Here is an 18890-nt window from a genome sequence, read left to right on the forward strand (position 1 = left end):
TTATTCATTATTATTCATAGAGACAAATTTAAGGACAAGTATATCTTTTACTACAATAAATGCTATAACAAATGGGTAACAAATAATTAACCCTCCAACTTGGTTGCTACAATGCTGCTCATTTCCCTCAGCCGCAGTGCCAACTACCATTTCCCCAGTAAAGGAATGCTCAAGAGGGTCTCTCTGACCTTCCCAAGGTGCATTTTGAAAAGTTCCCTTCTGCAGTACAAAGGGGTTACACATCCTTCTGAGTTTGAGATATTATTTAATTTCCTATGTATCGTATATTGAGGTATTGGTTCAAATTTATAAACTCATACAAAAGAGAAGGGAATCATGGGACCACTACAAACAGCCCCAACTTCCTGGTAGCATCAATGTTCCCTTCCACACCGAGTAAATTTGAAGAGAAGTGGAGCCCATTTGCTTGCTCTGGGGCCTACATGTTGCTGCTGTCACAGGCAGCATTACTACTTACAGCTTTTTGGTTTTAGAAAAAAAATGGAGAGCAGACTAGAAACAAAGGGAGAAAGCAGAAAGAGAAGCAGAGAGGGAAGTGCAGCAACAATGAACTTTAGCTGCAGATATTGGAAAGGGAATATGAGATTGAAGAAGAGAAGTTTGGTTTTATTGTGCCCAAAGATTAAAGCTGAGTCAATAGAATTAAATGGTGCATATCACACAAAAAATTCAGTTTGCTTTAAATACTTAGATCAGTTTATTCTGAGCAAACATTAACAAAATTATATTATGTCTTGCTACTCAACGTGTTTACACTGAGCAATCTGGTGAAAAAAGGCCTCTTGAAATCATTCCACTTGTGATGCATCAAAATACCAAGTGTGGAAGGGAATCTTATGGCTATCAGAAACATCTACTGCAGAAATGGAGTTTGCAACAATGTTTCTACAGGGCTTGCTATTGTTAAGTTGCTTGCTAAAATTTAACAAAATCCAACTCAGACTGTTTTGGACCTTTAAAGCTGAACACTATAAAGAAATCAATCTGTTTCACATGTCCAGCTGATTAGGCCTCAAATATATGGGTCTTCTGGCTAAACATAAACTTATTCATCATTTTCTAAACTGTTTTTGAACATGCCTGAAATACAGTGAGTGAGTATTCACAAGTAAGCCACAGCCCTGGACTGGGGTAGGAAACTTTTCCCAGTAGTGGAGCTGGAGGAAACTTTTCCCAGTATTTGGTAACAAGGATATAAGGAACCATGGTATAAGGAACTTCTTTTTCCATCTCTGAGTTATTATGCATTTTCAAGGATGCACAGAGACAGAAATCTGTATTTTCCCTGCACAAGATTTGCAATAGTGACTGATCTTTGCATAAACTATGCATAGGAGAGACACTGGCCATAGATGGGGGGTACATCTGTGCTGGGAAAGTCATCCTTTTTCTGGCATAAAAGGTGAGTGTACAGACGTTCAAGAAGTTTATGGCAAAAAAAAAAAAAAACCACAGTGATTCTGTTACGATCTGTTAGCTTTCAACCAGCCACTTTGTCAGAGAGTACCACCATGTGGTAACACCAGTACAGTTTCATGTAGTGGGATGGATGTTCCCAGGATACCATAGTCACGTACTCTATCTTCCTCTCTTCAAGGGAGGAGGAAGGAAAAGCAGCTGGTTCCCTGATAGCCCAACCAGCAGTGAGCTGTCAGGGAGTCTTGTGAGACCCTACTACTGCAGGCACTTAAGAGTCATAGCTGTCTTCAGCATGGTTAAAGCAGCAGTGCCAATTTCCATCACCCCTTGAACTCAGGGACTATTCAAGGGACAGCAGGAATGTCCAAACGTAGTGGAGGAGGGGGCCAGGAGAGCAATTTGCCTTGCCCTACCAGTCCTGCAGGGTGAGTGGCTGTTATTGGCCACTGATGCTTAGACAGGTTGTCAACGATCAAACTCCACAGATGGTGGCCATCTAGCCAGGAGGCAATAGAGGGCTGCTGTGTAAAGAGCTTATCATTGAGGCGGCTGTGCCATTCCCAAGCTAAGGAGCTGGAATGGCTATACAGCCCCCTCTCACCCTATTTTTCATGGTACAGGAAATTCTCAGCATGGAAATTGAATGTCTGTTCATAATATCTCCGAGATGTGCATAGGAGTGTTGGGCCCAACAGGCTAAGAATCCTAAAGGTCAAATATAGTATTCTGCGTGTTCATTTAAAGCTATTCTACATTTCACACTACATTTATATCACATAGGAGATTATATTTTCATTTGATATATGGTAGCATTTCTCTCTTTTGCTGGGTCTTAAAGTTCTGTTTGGTTTTTTTAAAATAACAGGTAGGTATATATTACTGCACTGTTTTTATAAAAGTTAGCAGAATTTCTGCTAATAGCTTCATCTTACTTATACAAAGTGATCAGCGATCATATCAAATCTATTTATAACCTAATCAATGTTGTAAAGGAAGTCGTTCCCTTGTAGTGGTACGTGTCTATTAGGCACCTGTATATCTTAAGTATTATTTATAACATGCCTATCACCACAATATTGAGGTGCCATCTGTATCTCTTCTTTAGGCTGGGTTGTTTTTTTCATTCCAAATTATATCTATGTATTAAAACCTTTAAATCCTTGTTAAGCCTACAATGTCATTGGTCCAGACTAATGCAGAGAATTTACTAATTCCCTTATGTTAATCCTATTACCTGTCCAGGCTATTTCTGTAAGGGTCATCATAATGCAGAAACCCAAATCCTACTCCAGAACTATCTGTCCTCAGTTGCAATCCAGCCAGCAAGTCATACCCTCCTCTGCTGCAAACTGTCAAGGACGCTGGTCACAAAAGTGGAGCTGAGCCGCTGAGCCTACAAAGGTAGAATTTTTTACATGCTGATATCTTTAAAATTTTACTGTAGCTCATAGAAAAAACTATGCAAGTTTAGGAGAGTTTGCCAGGGTAGTTGAAATGTGTAAGTAGTACCCAATGCACATCCTGTATTGAGTGCTCTTTCTTAGACAATGGTTAGGCAAGGCATCAAAGTAAAGCTACTGATATGAAAAGACCAGATTTTTAATTACTCACCAGATTTTTTCAACAAACCAGCTGACTGTACTCTGTAGCTGTGCAGTAAACAAATGCTGGTGTTGTAGCTGCAGAAACTGTAAAGACTGGTAATGAGTGGTACAGCTCCAAAGAAATTAATTCTGGTACAGTACAAGTCCATTGAAGTTCTAAGCCAATGAGGTATAAAGCATTCACTGGGAGGTCCTCTGTGTCCTTCAGTGGAAGGAACTGATACCTGTTCCTTGGGTGAAATTCTGAACCTATTTAAAGTCAATGGAAATCTTGACTTCACTGGGGCCAGAGGTATAACTAGCAGGTTTTATGCTTGGGGCAAAACTCTGCCAGAGAGCAAGGAAGGACATTGAGAGAGAAAGTAAGCAGGAGGGGGAAATGGGGAACTAGTCTAACCCAGGGGTAGGCAAAATGGCAGATCTAGCTGGCAGCCCGACCCCATTTCCTGTACTCCTGGGGTCTCCATGGAGAGAGACCAGCTGGGCAGCAGCTGCATGGGCAGAACCTGCAGCTGGGCAGGGAGCTGCTCCAGGGCCAGGATCTTGATGCAGTGACAGCACAGAGCTGTGGCAGAGCTCTCCCTGCATGACCCTGCCTGCAAAACCTGTGCTTAATCACAGGGCCATGGGATGGGGGCAATGGATCACGGCTCTGCCCTGGGCCATCCCCAGCCCTGCCCACCCAACTCAATCCCAGCTGTGGCCCCATCCCAGCTGCCTGGCTGTGCACCCTGCCCATATGGGTCCAGTAGTGAATATGGGATGGGCAGGCCAGGGTGCCTGGACAGAAGGGCCGGGTCCAGCAACAGCAGTCAGAAAGAGCTGCTGCCACAGGCACTTCTGGGAGATGAAGTCTACTACAGGCCCAATCCAGCCCGCAGGTTGGACTTTGTCCATCCCTGGTCTAACCTGTCCTGGCCACCACCCTAGCACAGATGCCCTAGAGGCCACCATTCTGGCATCCCTCTAAATTAGTGCCTAGGACTGGTTCGCCACTTACCCATCTCTAGCTATGCCACTGACTGTTGATTTCAAATCTTGCTTTTGCTGTAGTTTAACTCTACCCTTTTCAAAAGATATTACGGGAGAAGATAACTGTGTTGTTCTTTTAATGCACATCTTAGTATTTTTGATTGGATTGTTTTTCAGATCAGATTTATTACAGTTGGGCCCAAACATTTGGCTCCTCAATGCTATCCTATCAAAATCTGAGACCCATGGGGTATTATTGGTTTTAAAATAGGCCACTTCTTTTCAGGTCCCTAACTTTAGGCATCCAGATTTGGTGGTATCGGCTCCTGTGCTCAGAATTTAGTAAGCTTAATAGTCTTTGTTTTATGTTGCTGTAAACTAATGGAAATAAATACAGATATTGGGCTAAATTTTGGCTTCAAGTGTACCTGGTACTGCACCATAAGCCATAGTACGGTTGCAACAGTGAAATGAAAGGCATAGTAGTCCATAGTATGCAATGATAAAGGAAGTACCAATCCTGCTCTCTTTCACAACAGTGGCAATTTTGCCATTAACTGTAATAAGAATAGAGTCAGGACTATGATTCTACTTGCATATCCAGAAGAGAAGCCTTTATTAACTGCCATTTGTTTTACCATATGCTGACATCTCTAAGTGTAAAACACAGCTATATTTTTTCCAATTTGTAAATAAACAATTATTTTTCTTGTGTACCAATATACAACAAAAGGAGTACTTTATGATATCATTGGTTTTTTGTTCTTTATTTGCACCTTTTAGGGACGCAGTATATGCTCATAAAAGATACGAGTTTAACATTGTTTTAAATGTATTTAACTCACTGTGGGAACCACTGTCCACAATCAAACTGATATCGATATAAAACAGAATATATTCTAAGGCTGTCCAAAAAAGAATATGCCTCTCTAATGATCATTAAATTGATGCAGTAAATCCATCTTGGATTTGGGTGTAGTGGGTAAATGCCACACTCAAAAGGGAGAGAGCATGTGCGGGGGCAGGCAGGGAAAAGGAATGTTTTCCCATAGAACTGATGTGTAAAATCCAAAACTCTTGTACTTAGAGACATAATTTCAAGTTTATGGAGTTATTTCCACAGAAGCTAACTATAAACTTTGCATTCAGAGCAAATAAGGATTACTGCTCTATTTTAGCATTTAAAAATTTAACCCCCATGCCTTCTGGGATTGTGTGGGAGAAGAGTAAGAGGAGCTCAGCATTGACCCTGGTGATGGACATCATATAACAAAGACAAATAATGCATGTAAATATTAATTACAAATAAAAAAAATTACAATGTCACCAAGTAATCAAAGTAAAATTAAACCATATAAATGTTCTTTTACAGCAATTTGCTATGCAAGCAGTTTCATTACTTAATTCTCAACAGTGGTAATCCCTAAAACATGACCTTCAATTAATCAACCTAGTTTTCAGATCATTCCAGCCATGGTTGGGGGCGGGGGGAAACTACCTTTTTGACCTTTTGTTTTATTCCAATTTAATTTTCATTTATGCATAAACAGCAGTGATATTTGTAATTAAATGCTTGGGAAAGTTTGCAGTTAGTGAAAGTATTTCTCTGGGTTTACCAAAAGGCTTCTACCTAGAATTATTTGAGCAAGACTGGAGCTTAAGTTAATATTGGTCACCATCTTGAATTTGTTCTCTGCTACTTCAGTAATGAGCCTTTTTTATGCACTGCTAAAATGCTTCTTCTCATACAAAACTGGAATTATGGATGGTTTATTACAATATAAAATATTGATTCCTAATTCTAGTATGTCACTGCTAACATCACCCAGGGAAGAATGAGGGATAATAACCAAATAACCTGATTGTGACGAATGATTGCTACATTCCCTTTCCAGGTTTCCACTGCGATACAGAATTCATCCATAGCCCCTGCGGAGCTTGAAATACTCACAAGTTCTTCTGTATGTCAATATTTTTGTCACTAGTGCAACACTGATTATATATATTTTTTGCTTCTTAGGCTTTTTCGTGGGGTGCTCACTGCCTCTAGCACTATTTCACATCTTAGAAAACTGAACAACCCTGTCCGTTTTCATCCAGTTCATTTTTATCTTCAAAAGTGCTGTAAGGACTTCCCTGTTGTGTCAGCATTTTTTAAAAATATACAAGTGCTATAAAAACAGTTATTTATTGCACTTCTGTTAAAGAGAAAAGCCCTGTAGGAACAGAGCATGGAGAATTGGCAGGTCCCAGGTCTGCAGTGGGGTTGTTTTCAACAGGGCACACCTACGCGAGATGCTTAATATGCAGTAGACTAGTTCTACTGAACTTTAGTGTGTCATGGCAAAACCTATGCTAAGGTGCAGTAGAATTAGTCTACTGCACATTAAGCATCAGAAAAAGACTGTACACCATTGCTACTGTGCATTAGCACCAATTACTGTGCATTTATGTAGTACCTCATATTAGAGGTACTAAACTTAATGCAACAGCACATTAATGCATGTGTAGATGGACCCACAGAAGCCTAACTGGAAAGGTTTGCAACTTGGGCAGCATAGAGGTCACATCTTAGCAGTACCAGTACACTCATCAGCTTCACACCTATACCCCATGGAGGGATACCCCAGCTGCAAGGGGGGAGGTGTTGGCATGGCCAATAGCTAGAAGCTGAACACAGAAACAATCTTGTAGATATCTGTGGCAGGTGACACCACTGCCCAGCCCCACCACATAGAGCCACTGATTCTCATTGACATCACAACATTGAATCTGGCAAAAGACACTGTGGTAGGGGACGCCTGGCTGCTGACTGCATCAATATATCTCATAGAACCATGGAGAAGTAGGGTTGGAAGGGACCTCCAAAGTCGTTTAGTTCAACTCCCTGCAGAAATGGCATCTCCCACGGGGGAGGGGGCAGGAGGGTGAAGAGGTAGGGGTTAAGGCAAATAAAGGGACCAAGGCTATTGGAACGTGGAACCCCCCCACTAGCCCACAGATCCTTTTAAGAGTGACAAGATGCTGCACAATATTAGCATGTTAGGTGTAAAAATACCTACATATGATTCACAAGATAAACCCAGAGATATCAAATAAGAATCCATCATGTCAAAAGAATTTTGACCTGTTGTGGTTTTTCTGGGCAGGTCTACATGAGACACTTTACTACACACTGGACTAATCTACTGCACAGTAAAGTGTCACTGTGTAACCGTGCACAGCGATGACTGAATGGTAAAATAGTCTAACACATAGTTTGCTACTACCTGCAAATACAGATAATAGATTTACAATGCAGTAGCTACTGTGTAGTATCTCATGGGTAGATAACTGACTGCAAAAAAAATTGCTCTTGGTCAGCCCAGGCAGCAGGGGGCAGGAGAATTGTCCGTTCTCTCAAGCAGCTGCCTGCTTCTGATCCCTCCACTCTGGTTGGCCAATCAGAGCTGGGGCTGGGACACTGTCCCTTGCCTCCTGCTCTGATCTCTGATTTCAATGTCCCCGCCCCAGTTTCAATCTTAAAGTGGGGGTTGGGCAGCAGGCAGCTGCCCAGGGCAGGGTTGTAGGGTGGGAGGCAGCTGCCTTGGAGGCAGGACAGCTCCCCCACCTCCCAGAGCCAAAGCCTGGGAAAGTTTACTTGCAGTGCAGTAAGCTTTCAGTGCGTTAATAGCACATGTAGACACATCCTCCGAGTTCTTTGCAACAGACGAACTATCTACCCAAAAATGCTGCTTTTTTCCTCGGCAAAAAAATGATTCACCTGCAAAATTTTCACAGCTCTATTCAAATGAATACTTTTATTCTACGCTATATTAAACAATGAATTAAAAAGCATGCAGTCTCATTTGTTTCAGGGTTGTTTTGTATTTATTTGCATTTGTTTCCTTTCTGCATTTGGTTTGATGCCATTTTATAAGCCATCCTTTTTAATACAAAAGGAATCAGAACTCATGGTAGAGATGATATCTTTTATTAGACCAATTTGATTTTTGCAAAAAAATTCAAAAATCTAGTTGGTCTAATAAAAGATATCACCTCTACCACAAATATTTATTCCTTTTGCCTCTAGACCAACACAGCTACAACCTGGATACCTTGTTAATACACATATATATTCTAACTTGTATAATACATATTTAATGCATGCTATTGATAGGAATAACTTTGAGTATATGACTGGAAAATTCTATTAATTAGACCCGCTAGAAAACATTCTTCATGGATAAACCTGCTTTTGTTTTAATTTGTTTTCTTAACTGAAAACAATTGTAGGTACTAAGGTACCTATAACCATTTCATTTAGATTGTTCTAACTGACTTTAGGGCAATCTAAATGGCTGACCATGCAAGTAGTCATAGGACTTAAGTCAAAATGAAAAATGGAACACCCAACCTAAAGTTAGTTCACCTCAGAAGCTTTAGGCCTAAGTTAACCTGATCTAAAATGGGTTAACCTGTCCTAACAACTACCTGCACACATTTACAAGACAGCCCTGAAGCTAGAAAAGCCCAGCCACTTGCCACAGCCCTGAGGCTGTGTTGTTTTAACCTCCCTGACTACCAACTCTCCCAAAACTGAGCAGTTTCTTCCATAAACCCACCGCTCTAACCTCAAAGACCCACCAGAGCCCCCTCCTGTCTCCACTGATTTTATCAGCCCCTTTCCCCCCAGTTTACTTATCTCTGGCTGCCCGCACAAATACTGGTAAGGTGTAGAAATACCTACATATGATTCACAAGAGAAACCCAGAGATATCAAATAGGAATCTATCATGAATGGGACAGTAGGGGGCAGCAGGGAATCACCACCCTCCCCCCCACCAAACTGGGCAGCAGCAGGTGAGTTCAGGCTTTTTTTAAAAAAAAAAAAAGAGCCAGGAACTGAAGCAAGTGGGGCATCCATGGGGGGAGGGGCTGGGAGAGTGGGCAGGGGTCCCCCCGTTGTGTCCTCCCCCCCATCCCCTATTTATCAGCATGGAGTCCAGGTCCAGCTCCCTGCTGCATCCAGTGGGGGCTGCCTGAGTCTAAGTTCTCTGAATCTTTTTTGAAACAACTCGGGGAGCTTTGAATCGATTTGGACTTTTTAATTGGTCCCCTGACTCAATTTTGATTGGAAGATTCAGCTGCTGAATCAGGCTGAATCTCCTCTGAATCAAGTCAGGACCCAAAGTTTTGCACAGCCCTACTACTTACAGATGTGACCCCCCCCAAAACCCCTCCCCCCAGCATTTTACTTTCAGCTCAGAAAGCCCCCGCACCAGAAGAGGCATTATGTTAGTTTGACCCAGTTCACCCAATGTCTGTATAGATCATGTGCTTCAGCAGGGCTTTCTAGTGCTTTTATATAATAGCTGATTGAATCAGCTTTAGATAAAAGCACCAAAAAGCCCTGCTGAAGCAGCCAATCTATATAGATGCTAGAGAGCCAACTCAAACTAACCTGCTTCTTCTTCTAGTAAAGCATTTTTTTCACATTTGTCAGCACCCTTACAAGTCTTTTCCTACCTTCCTTTTTCTATCCCTCATGCTTCCTGCTCACTTAACCTCCTCCTCCAGTTAGAAGGGGACAGGTCCTTCCTGTTGACCCTCTTGTATTTGTGGGGGAAGCAGTGTTGAGAACTTGTAAGTAAATGCTGATGGATCCCTGTAGATTAATTAAAGGAGGAGTGACTCATCATTTATTAACTCCATCTGGACTGCAACTGAGGCAGACAGTCATCAAGGAGGAGAACCAGTCCTTAGGAGTAGCATGGACCTAGAACTGAAGCTTTATTACCAAAAGTTTCTTCATAAAGTCCAGGCCCAGGAATGAGGTTAATTTTGGAAGCATATATTGGCTCTGTTCTGGAGTAGTGAGAGAAAGTCAACTTTTTCATGTTATTGGTTCTTTCTTCTACTAAAAGATAAACAAATTCCAAAGTAGTATCTTTAGTAAAATCCAGGTGCTACCCTATTTTTCCCCCATTGAGATCAGAGTTAATGAGAATTTTTGAGACTCATCAGATTGCTATAATATTTCACCTGGAACTACCCTTAGGTCAAAATTCAAAAGGGATGTTAGCTGCATGGAGCAGTAAGAGAGATGCTGTTTTTTCTTTTCTGCCATCTCTTGAAAACTTGCTTCAGCTGAATCATTCCTCAGCTTGACAAAAATCTGTGTGTGGTAACATCTTGTGAAGACCAGATCCAAAAGAAGTAGTAGAATTAGAAGATAAGTTTTACTGGGACTACAAGGATGCTGCCAAGAACAGAATAGTCCAGGTTTGCAGCAGCTACTCCACAGCAGCTCTGAAGTACAGCAGGAGAAATCTACTGGTGTTCTTTCATGTTCATCATAGAATAAACTTCAGCATATTGTTTCAGCAGCAGAGGAATAACAGTCAGTAATTTTCATCTGTTGCATCCTTACAAACTAGCTGTCATTTTCTTTATTGATGGGGTCTGCACTGAGAGCGAGAGCTACTCAACATTTGTAGCTAGGAAAATAAGGTGCATAGGACAAATTTTAAGGTTTTTAAGTGACTGAGTTGATTTAAAAAAAAGTGGTCCTCAGAGAGGGAATTTTGGGGAAAAAAAAGTCAGGGATGTGGAGGAACCTATATGCACATTATGGATATTCTCTTTTTTGCTTCAGTTAGGTATTTTGAAGGCCCCTAATCCCCTCCCACTAAAAGCATGACTTTCTGGCAAAAAAAAAAGTCTATGTGAATCATTAGGAATTCAGGAAACATTTGCTATTGTTCTGATCCAAAAAACAAGGTGGTTACAAACTACTAGCTCACCTACTTTTTTCAAATAAATCACATTCAAAGCAACTAGGTCAGTGTTCACACTTTTGGACCTCAGATTTGTGCTGCTTCCACTCAGCCCCTGTACCAGGATTCGGTTGTGGGAACCTGCGCTTCCCACACCTATTCATAGATTCATAGATGCTAGGGTCGGAAGGGACCTCAATGGATCATCGAGTCCGACCCCCTGCATAAGCAGGAAAGAGTGCTGGGCCTACATTACCCCAGCTAGATACACATCCAACCTTCTCTTGAATACCCCCAGGGTAGGGGAGAGCACCACCTCCCTTGGGAGCCCGTTCCAGACCTTGGCCACTCGAACTGTGAAGAAGTTCCTCCTAATATCCAATCTAAATCTGCTCTCTTCTAGCTTGTGGCCATTATTTCTTGTAACCCCCGGGGGGGCCTTGGTGAATATATACTCACCAATTCCCTTCTGTGCCCCCCTGATGAACTTATAGGCAGCCACCAGGTCGCCTCTCAACCTTCTCTTGCGGAGGCTGAAAAGGTCCAGTTTCTCTAGTCTCTCCTCGTAGGGCTTGGCCTGCAGGCCCTTAACCATACGAGTGGCCCTTCTCTGGAGCCTCTCCAGGTTATCCGCATCCTTCTTGAAGTGCGGCGCCCAGAATTGCACGCAGTACTCCAGCTGCGGTCTGACCAGCGCCCGATAGAGGGGAAGTATCACCTCCTTGGACCTATTTGTCATGCATCTGCTGATGCACGATAAAGTGCCATTGGCTTTTCTGATGGTTTCGTCACACTGCCGACTCATGTTCATCTTGGAGTCCACTAGGACTCCAAGATCCCCTTCCACTTCCGTGCTACCGAGCAGGTCATTTCCTAGGCTGTAGGTGTGTTGGACATTTTTCCTCCCTAGATGCAGCACTTTGCATTTCTCCTTGTTGAACTGCATTCTGTTGTTTTCTGCCCACTTGTCTAACCTGTCCAGGTCTGCTTGCAGCTGTTCCCTGCCCTCCAGCGTGTCTACTTCGCCCCATAGCTTAGTGTCATCTGCAAACTTGGACAGAGTACATTTCACCCCCTCATCACCTATGCAGGATCAGGCTCTGGAGCCCCATGCTACCTCTACACAGCCAGGATCAGACTGGGGGGCCCTGAGCTATTCTGCCTGGTCTCTGTAAGCCAAGATTGAGACCTGTGCTGCCCTGCATGCCTATTCTAGCATTCAGGACCATGGTCCATGGGGCTGTCCACAGATCCATGGAGAGCCCTGCAGACCAGATGACATGACACCAGAGCTGCCCATGGACTAGGAGTTGAGCACCCCTGGTCTAGAAAAATATTAAATTCCTTCCCAGTAATCTTTTTTCTTGTAAGCAATTCTTGCAGTTACTATAGGGATGTCATGTGGTCACAAAATGCAGAGGAGGTGATTTCTGGTGTTGCACATGGGGTGTCACCTGATTTGCCCATTACTTTGGGGTGTGCTCATTTATTTGGGATACGTTTCTAGGGTCTTGGTAATTCTATTAATGTGCTACTTGTGTTTCTATATGGAGTTGTATGTCTCCCTTCTGCAAGCCCTCACCCCCAGTGGAGCTATCTTGCAGGACTCGGTTTCAGTGGGGCTGCGTTCCTCCAGTCACCAAATCAGTCATACACACAAGCACACACAGATTAATGTGACACACCTGACCCAGCTGGGTTGATCAGCATGGACAGGCTCATATTCCAATCAGTTCATCAGAGCAACAATAAACTACAGTCAGACACAAGCACACAGTTAAACAGAATACCTCTGAATCTGGCTGGGTGTCCAGATGACACCCTCATGGGCCAGCATTCAGTTCATTAGGCAGGTCTGAACCAAACTGGGTCAATCAGCCTGTACAAGCTGATCCCCTTATGTGTTTCAAACTCAGCACATCCCAATCTTTTAGCTTCTTGATGAGCAGACCCCATAGTATTTTTTGGGGCTTCACAGGGATCGTTAGCTTATGTAAAGGAAGCATTGCTGCAGAGCAAGTGGGGAAAGAGAAGTAGAGAAGGAAAAATATACCCAGTTATCACCAATTTGACTATAAAAGTTATTTATTACTAAGTAGATGAAATATATAATGGCACTAGTAGTAATAGACATGCAAAGGAAAACAAACACAAACAATCACAGTGTTACCCTGGTTTCACTAAGTATTTGGGGAAACTTAGCTGAAGCTTAATTAATACAGTTCCGGTTCAGAAATCTATGCTTAGAGAGGAAAGAGAAAAGAGAGAGAGCTGGGATCTCACCAGTCCAAGGCACTCAGGTTGCAAAGCTGACAGGTTAAAGTTCTCAGCATGATCCTTGAAGGGAGATGATCTGCCTCCTTCAGCCTCTCAAGAAGAAAGCAGGTGGTGTCAGCACACACAATGCTGCTTTTTACAGATTTCTATACCCTCAGTTCAGCTTCTTTCAAACATTCTCAATAGTGTAAATCAAATGGTCTTTTCTATTGACAAGGGGTTATCTGGTTTGGAACATCTCGGGAAAGTGATTAATATTCAGGAAACACATAAGGTTAGGGAGTAACCAGATACTTAGGAGCCAGCTTGAAATTCCTATGGAAAGCAGATATACTGATGGGATATCTCCTGGTTTCCTCAGAAACGATAGCTTGCAGCATCAGGATTTGGGATTTTTACTTGTTCTGAACAAGCCTCAGCTTAGCATGACTTTTCCAGATCTTACTATAGTCTTTTAACAGACTTAAGGCAATTATGGGAGTGTTTATAACCTTTGGGAGGGGAGAACTTCCACCAGTCGTCCCGGGAAAAGTATGACAACACTTGTGGTCAGGGCTCCAACAGGCTGGATGCTGTGATGAACCCTTTACCACTGTTCAAACGTTGCCCACACCGCCTCTGACTCGGTGTCTTGCCTCAGCATTCCCTAACCTGGCAACTGAGTTTTAGCCAATTAAGTTTAAATAGGCCTCCTACAGTGAGACCGAGGAATGTACCACCCAGGATGCCTATTAAACTTTATTTCTGCTTAGAGGGGGGTGTGTGTGTGTGTAAGTCCTTTGTAAATCCAGATTAGAACTGGTCTGATAAATGCTGAGCTGAGTGTGTGGATTGATTAGCATTTGGAGCACAGATTCCCCATCATGCAGTGCTCCCCTGCTTCTCTGATCCCCGAATTCACTGCGATCTCTGCTTCAGGCTTTCTGTTCTCCATCTCTCATGTAAATGAATGGTCGACTGGTTCCATCTCAGATACAAATGAGACCTAGCGCAGTTGTTTCACTCTTGTCACCCTTGTCTGGAGGGTTTTAGGTGTGTCTCTCACTGCATCTGAATCAGTTTCTGTTTGGGGGAGGGGGAATTCTTTGTGAGTCAGACAGTCTGCATCCTGTGTCAGGGTTCCCCAAGAACATGGAGCTGAGAGGTAACGGGGTGCCTACAGGACAGTGTCTGGTTAATATGTAACCAACATTCTGAAGACTTTTGAGAACCCCGATGAAGAGAAAGCATAAAGTTTGAATGTAATGTGCATGTCTATGATTAATTTATTCATTTTTTTGCTGTATTGCGCTAGGACAGCAAAATATTTTCTTTTTAAGACACACCATCCGGCTGTTGAAAGTTTGATTGTTCAACAAAGGAAGCTCCTGTTTTTTCACATGTTCTTACTGTGTATGCTGATTGTGTCCTAGAGTTGCAATCTATGCTGCAACAGCAATGCCCAACTCTATCTTTCAGCTTAGACACAAAATTTACATTTTTTACAGAAACTTGCCATTGCAAAAATCCATCTTCATCCCTAAAATAAATATATACACCAAGCCTTAGCTGAACAACTCTTGCTTTGATTTCTCTAGCTAAAGAATCATTCTTGCAGTGGAGATGCAAGTAGCAAACAATGGTCTAGATCAAGAATGTCTAACTTCTGAACAGTGGGGGTAGAACAAACACCCCACACACTGCAATTCCCCAGGTTGCACATTCTGTGGGTTCCCTCCCTATCTCCCTCAGTTGCACAAACAACCTGACTTCCCCGCAACTATGTGGGCAATGCAAGCAGCTGGCTCTCCTCTACTGCTTTGACAGTGTGAACAGCCAGTCCCCTCCTCCACTACACAAGCAGCACCACTTCTTTACTGGCCATGTGTACAGCCCAGAAAAAACAGTGTCTCTTGCCATGTGAGCAGCCCAGATCTCTCCCTGCTGCACATGCAACACTCTCCTGCTACCTGTCCTAGACAGTTTTTATCCTGCCTCCAACCTTCACTGTCTGCAGAAGTTATTGAATAAGTGGTTACCCACCAGGTCCAGGTGTATCTGGATGCCACTGGATTCCTAGACTCATGTCAGTCTGACTTTCATTCTGGATATTGCACAAAGACTGAGCTGGTGGCCTTGTTCGATGATTTTCCCCTGGAAATCAATAAGGGAAATAGTACTCTGCTGATCTTACTAGACCTTTTAACAGCCTTAGGTAGATTTATCATGAAGTACTGATAAAATATTTGCATGACCTGGTATATTTGCATGACCTGGTGGGTATTTAAGGGGCTGCTCTAAATTGCTTCCACTCTTTACCAGTAGATAGGTCCCAGAGGGTGGTGATGGGTGAGTATTGTCATCTTCAGGACCTTTGCTGTGGGATCTCCCAGGGCTCTATCTCATTGCCCCTTCTGTTCAATGGGCATATGAAGCTGCTTGATTAGACTGTGAAGGGATTTGGAGTGAGGTGCTGTCAATATGCTGATAACACCCAGCTGTACCTCTCTTTCTTGTCTGACCTAGGCCCTGAAATCTCTGTCTTTTCCCCGTGCCCAGCTAAAGTTGAGGATTGTATGCAGGTAAACCAACTGAAACTAAATCCAGAGATACAGAGGTGATGGTGATGGGTAGACCACTTGACTTCAGCAGTAGAGTGTGGGATTGGGACACATTAATTAATGAGGTTCAGTCTCCCATTGTCACACAGTTTCACAGCCTCAGGTTAATATCCTCAGCTGCACCTGGATATTCAAGTGGCAGCAGTGATTAGGAGTACCTTTCACCAACCCCATCTACTGAAAAGAAGGCCACCCTTTCTTTCAGATTCAGATCTCTCCACCACCATCCATGCCTTTGCAACCTTTAAGGTAGATTACTGCAATGAGCTCTGTGTAGGACTATTATTGGAGATCATCCACAAGCTATATAGCTGGTGCAGAATATGGCAGCCCAACTTAAGATGGGAATAGGCTGTCAGGAGCACATAACTCCAGTGTTCCAGGGTTTGCATTGGTTAACATAAAAAATTGGTTTGCACAGATAAAATAAATGTGTAATTGATAATGTTTGTGCACAATCACAAATGATCATCTGATGGCTAGAACCGTAAGATATCAACTGGTTAGACAGGGAAAATTTTCTTTTACCATTTGACATTTAACCTAATAGCATCCCTTGAAATCAGATGTAATTGCTTGGAATAATTCATTGTTCTTAACAAAGCTGTGAGGATCAGTGAAACTGAACTGCATTCATTTACAATTTTTCCATCCAGGCAGTGACTAACTACATAACTCTTTTAAAGACGATAAACTAAGTAATCCAATAACATTCTCATCAACCTTGATGATCTACAGTGCAGCTGACAGCTTCTTACATCAGCCAACCCAGTTTATATCCTCTTATCATATGACCATTTGTTTAATTTAATAAATTCCTGTGCGCTTGCATTTGCAACATTTTCCAATATAATAGTCTCCTGGTGATTCCATATCAAAACTACAAAGTAGCAAATTCTGCACACCAAAAGCCAACATAACTTAGTACACTTTTACTGCATTTCATATATACGAACAAAACACTTGAGGGCAGAAATGGGTTCTGTTTTAACCCCAAATTCCTGAAATTAGGCTCCTAAATATAAATGTAGATATCTGCAAATATATAAGTGGCCTAATGGTCACTGAACTTAATAGGAGCTACAGGTGCTTAGAACTTTTGACTATTAGACATCTAGTTAGGCACTTTACTCACCCAGGGCTAGATTGTCAAGAGTATTTAGACACCTAAATACTGGGTTTCAGATCTCTAATTGTTGATCTTAGTTCCTCAAATATGGCGTGTAGGTAATTATAGTGGTAGCATAATTAATTAGTCTCCTTATATGAACATTTGGTCCAGGTGGTTTTTGGTTCATCTAATTTATACATTTCATTAGAAGTCTTATTTAAAAACTCACATTTTGAGTAAAAACAAGTACCACAGTAATTAGAGTTGTATTAATAGTCTCCTGTACATTTTTATAGTGGTAGTAATGCATCCTATAGTACAGGATGGTTCACCTGCAAAAGGTTGAACACTCAGATTGTAGTTTAGCAAAGCATTCAAGCATGTGCTCAATTTAAGCATGAGTTGTACTCAGCACTGTAGACAAAACTCTGTGGATTTTATGACATTAATGAGCTTTTATCAGGCTTATTAGAAATTAAGGCAGAAGGCAGGACAAGGTGACCTTATAGATCAGAGTGTCAGGCACCTCACCCTAGGGTGCCTTAAGATCCTTTCATGGTTGCTATGGGATGCCATGCAACATTAGCATTGTTAGATGTGGGAAAAGTGATTCACAAGATAACCCTAGCGATTTCAAATAGGACTCCAGTGTTAAAAATATTCTGATCTGTTATAGTCCGAGTTATTTAAAATGGAAGAATTGCTTTATTATTTTTCTGTAGTCAAAAGCCAAGTGAAAAGTAACAGCTTGCATTTTCAGAAGGATGCCTTGAGTCTAAAACGTTTGAGATTTAACTCATTTAGAAATGCGTAAGCTTTTGTAGGTAATTGATGACGTCTGCAGTTGCTATGAATGGCATCATGCATAGCATACTTTGTCATAATTTGATGACGGAATAGGCTGTTGTCTGTTAAAGCTTATGCATTTCTTAATGAGTTCATCTGTAAGGTTCCCATCCCTGAAATTTTAATACTACCTATAGTATTCCCCCTCCTGCCCTATCCAAATTCAAGCATACATGGGCATGTCTACACATGTGCTTTAATGCACATTGCCCTATTTTGTGTGCATTAAGTAGCATGTTTGTTTAGTGATGCTTTAATGCACACTAAAATACAGTAATGTGCATTAAGCATCACTGAAGAACCATGGGCATTTTTACATACGCAACTGCCACAGTGCTGGATGCCTTGAACAGCACCTGGTGCTGAGACACTTGCAATTGTATAAAGTAGTGAAATACCTGGGGGCAGCGGGGCAGGCCCTATGAGGAGAGGCTACAGGACCTGAACCTGTTCAGCCTCCATAAGAGAAAGCTGAGGGGGGATCTAGTGGCCTGTTACAAACTAGTCAAGGGGGACCAGCAGGCACTGGGGAAGTCCCTGTTCCCCCGAGTGCTACCAGGAGTGACTAGAAATAACGGTCACAAGCTGGCAGAGGGTAAATTCAGATTAGACATCAGGAGGCGCTTCACTGTCAGGAAAGCTAGGATCTGCAACCAACTTTCAAGCGAAGAGGGGCTGGCTCCTACCCTGGAGGTCTTTAAAAGGAGGCTGGATGAACATCTGGCTGGGGTCATTTGACTTCAGTACTCTTTCCTGCCATGGCAGGGGGTTGGACTTGATGATCTGCTCAGGTCCCTTCCAACCCTACTAACTATGAAACTATGAAACCTGTCAGCATTGAGAGAATGGCAGTGTCATGCTTTTGAACTAAAACACATAGTAGGTACTTTAGTTCAAAAGTGCACCACCGCCATTTTCTGCATGCTGATGTGCATTTCACCACCTATACAACGGCACACAATGCAGCACAGTGCGCATCAGCTCGGATGTGGAGCAGACTCAAGCAGCGGATCTCTGACGTGTTGCGGGACCAAAAAGTATGTTTATAATGCCCCCAGTTCTTTAGTTAATGCACATTTTCTTAGTACCACACAATGGAGGTAGTAGATTTAATACACATTAACTAAAGTATGTTAACACATGTATGTTTGCACCTCTTGCAGCCCCAGCAGAGCCTGCTCAGTTGCCAGCTCCTGCAGGCAACCCAGGCTCAACCACAGCTACTGCCCCCGCTCTCCCCAAGACAAAACGAAAGGTGTTTGTTGTGGGAGACTCCATCCTG

The 18890-nt window shown here is 42.5% G+C and overlaps 1 protein-coding gene across 1 annotated transcript in view; it reads left to right on the plus strand.

The window, feature by feature from the left end:
- Positions 1-2687: 2687 nt before the first annotated feature.
- PDC (phosducin) overlaps positions 2688-18890 on the plus strand; it is a 99923-nt gene continuing 83720 nt past the window's right edge. The window contains exon 1 of the mRNA XM_019530997.1: positions 2688-2838. The gene's annotated coding sequence lies outside the window, so the exon portion shown is untranslated. The remainder of the gene's footprint in view (positions 2839-18890) is intronic.

This window comes from Crocodylus porosus, unplaced genomic scaffold (assembly GCF_001723895.1).
Source record: "Crocodylus porosus isolate Cpor-Errol unplaced genomic scaffold, CroPor_comp1, whole genome shotgun sequence".
NCBI lineage: Eukaryota > Metazoa > Chordata > Crocodylia > Crocodylidae > Crocodylus > Crocodylus porosus.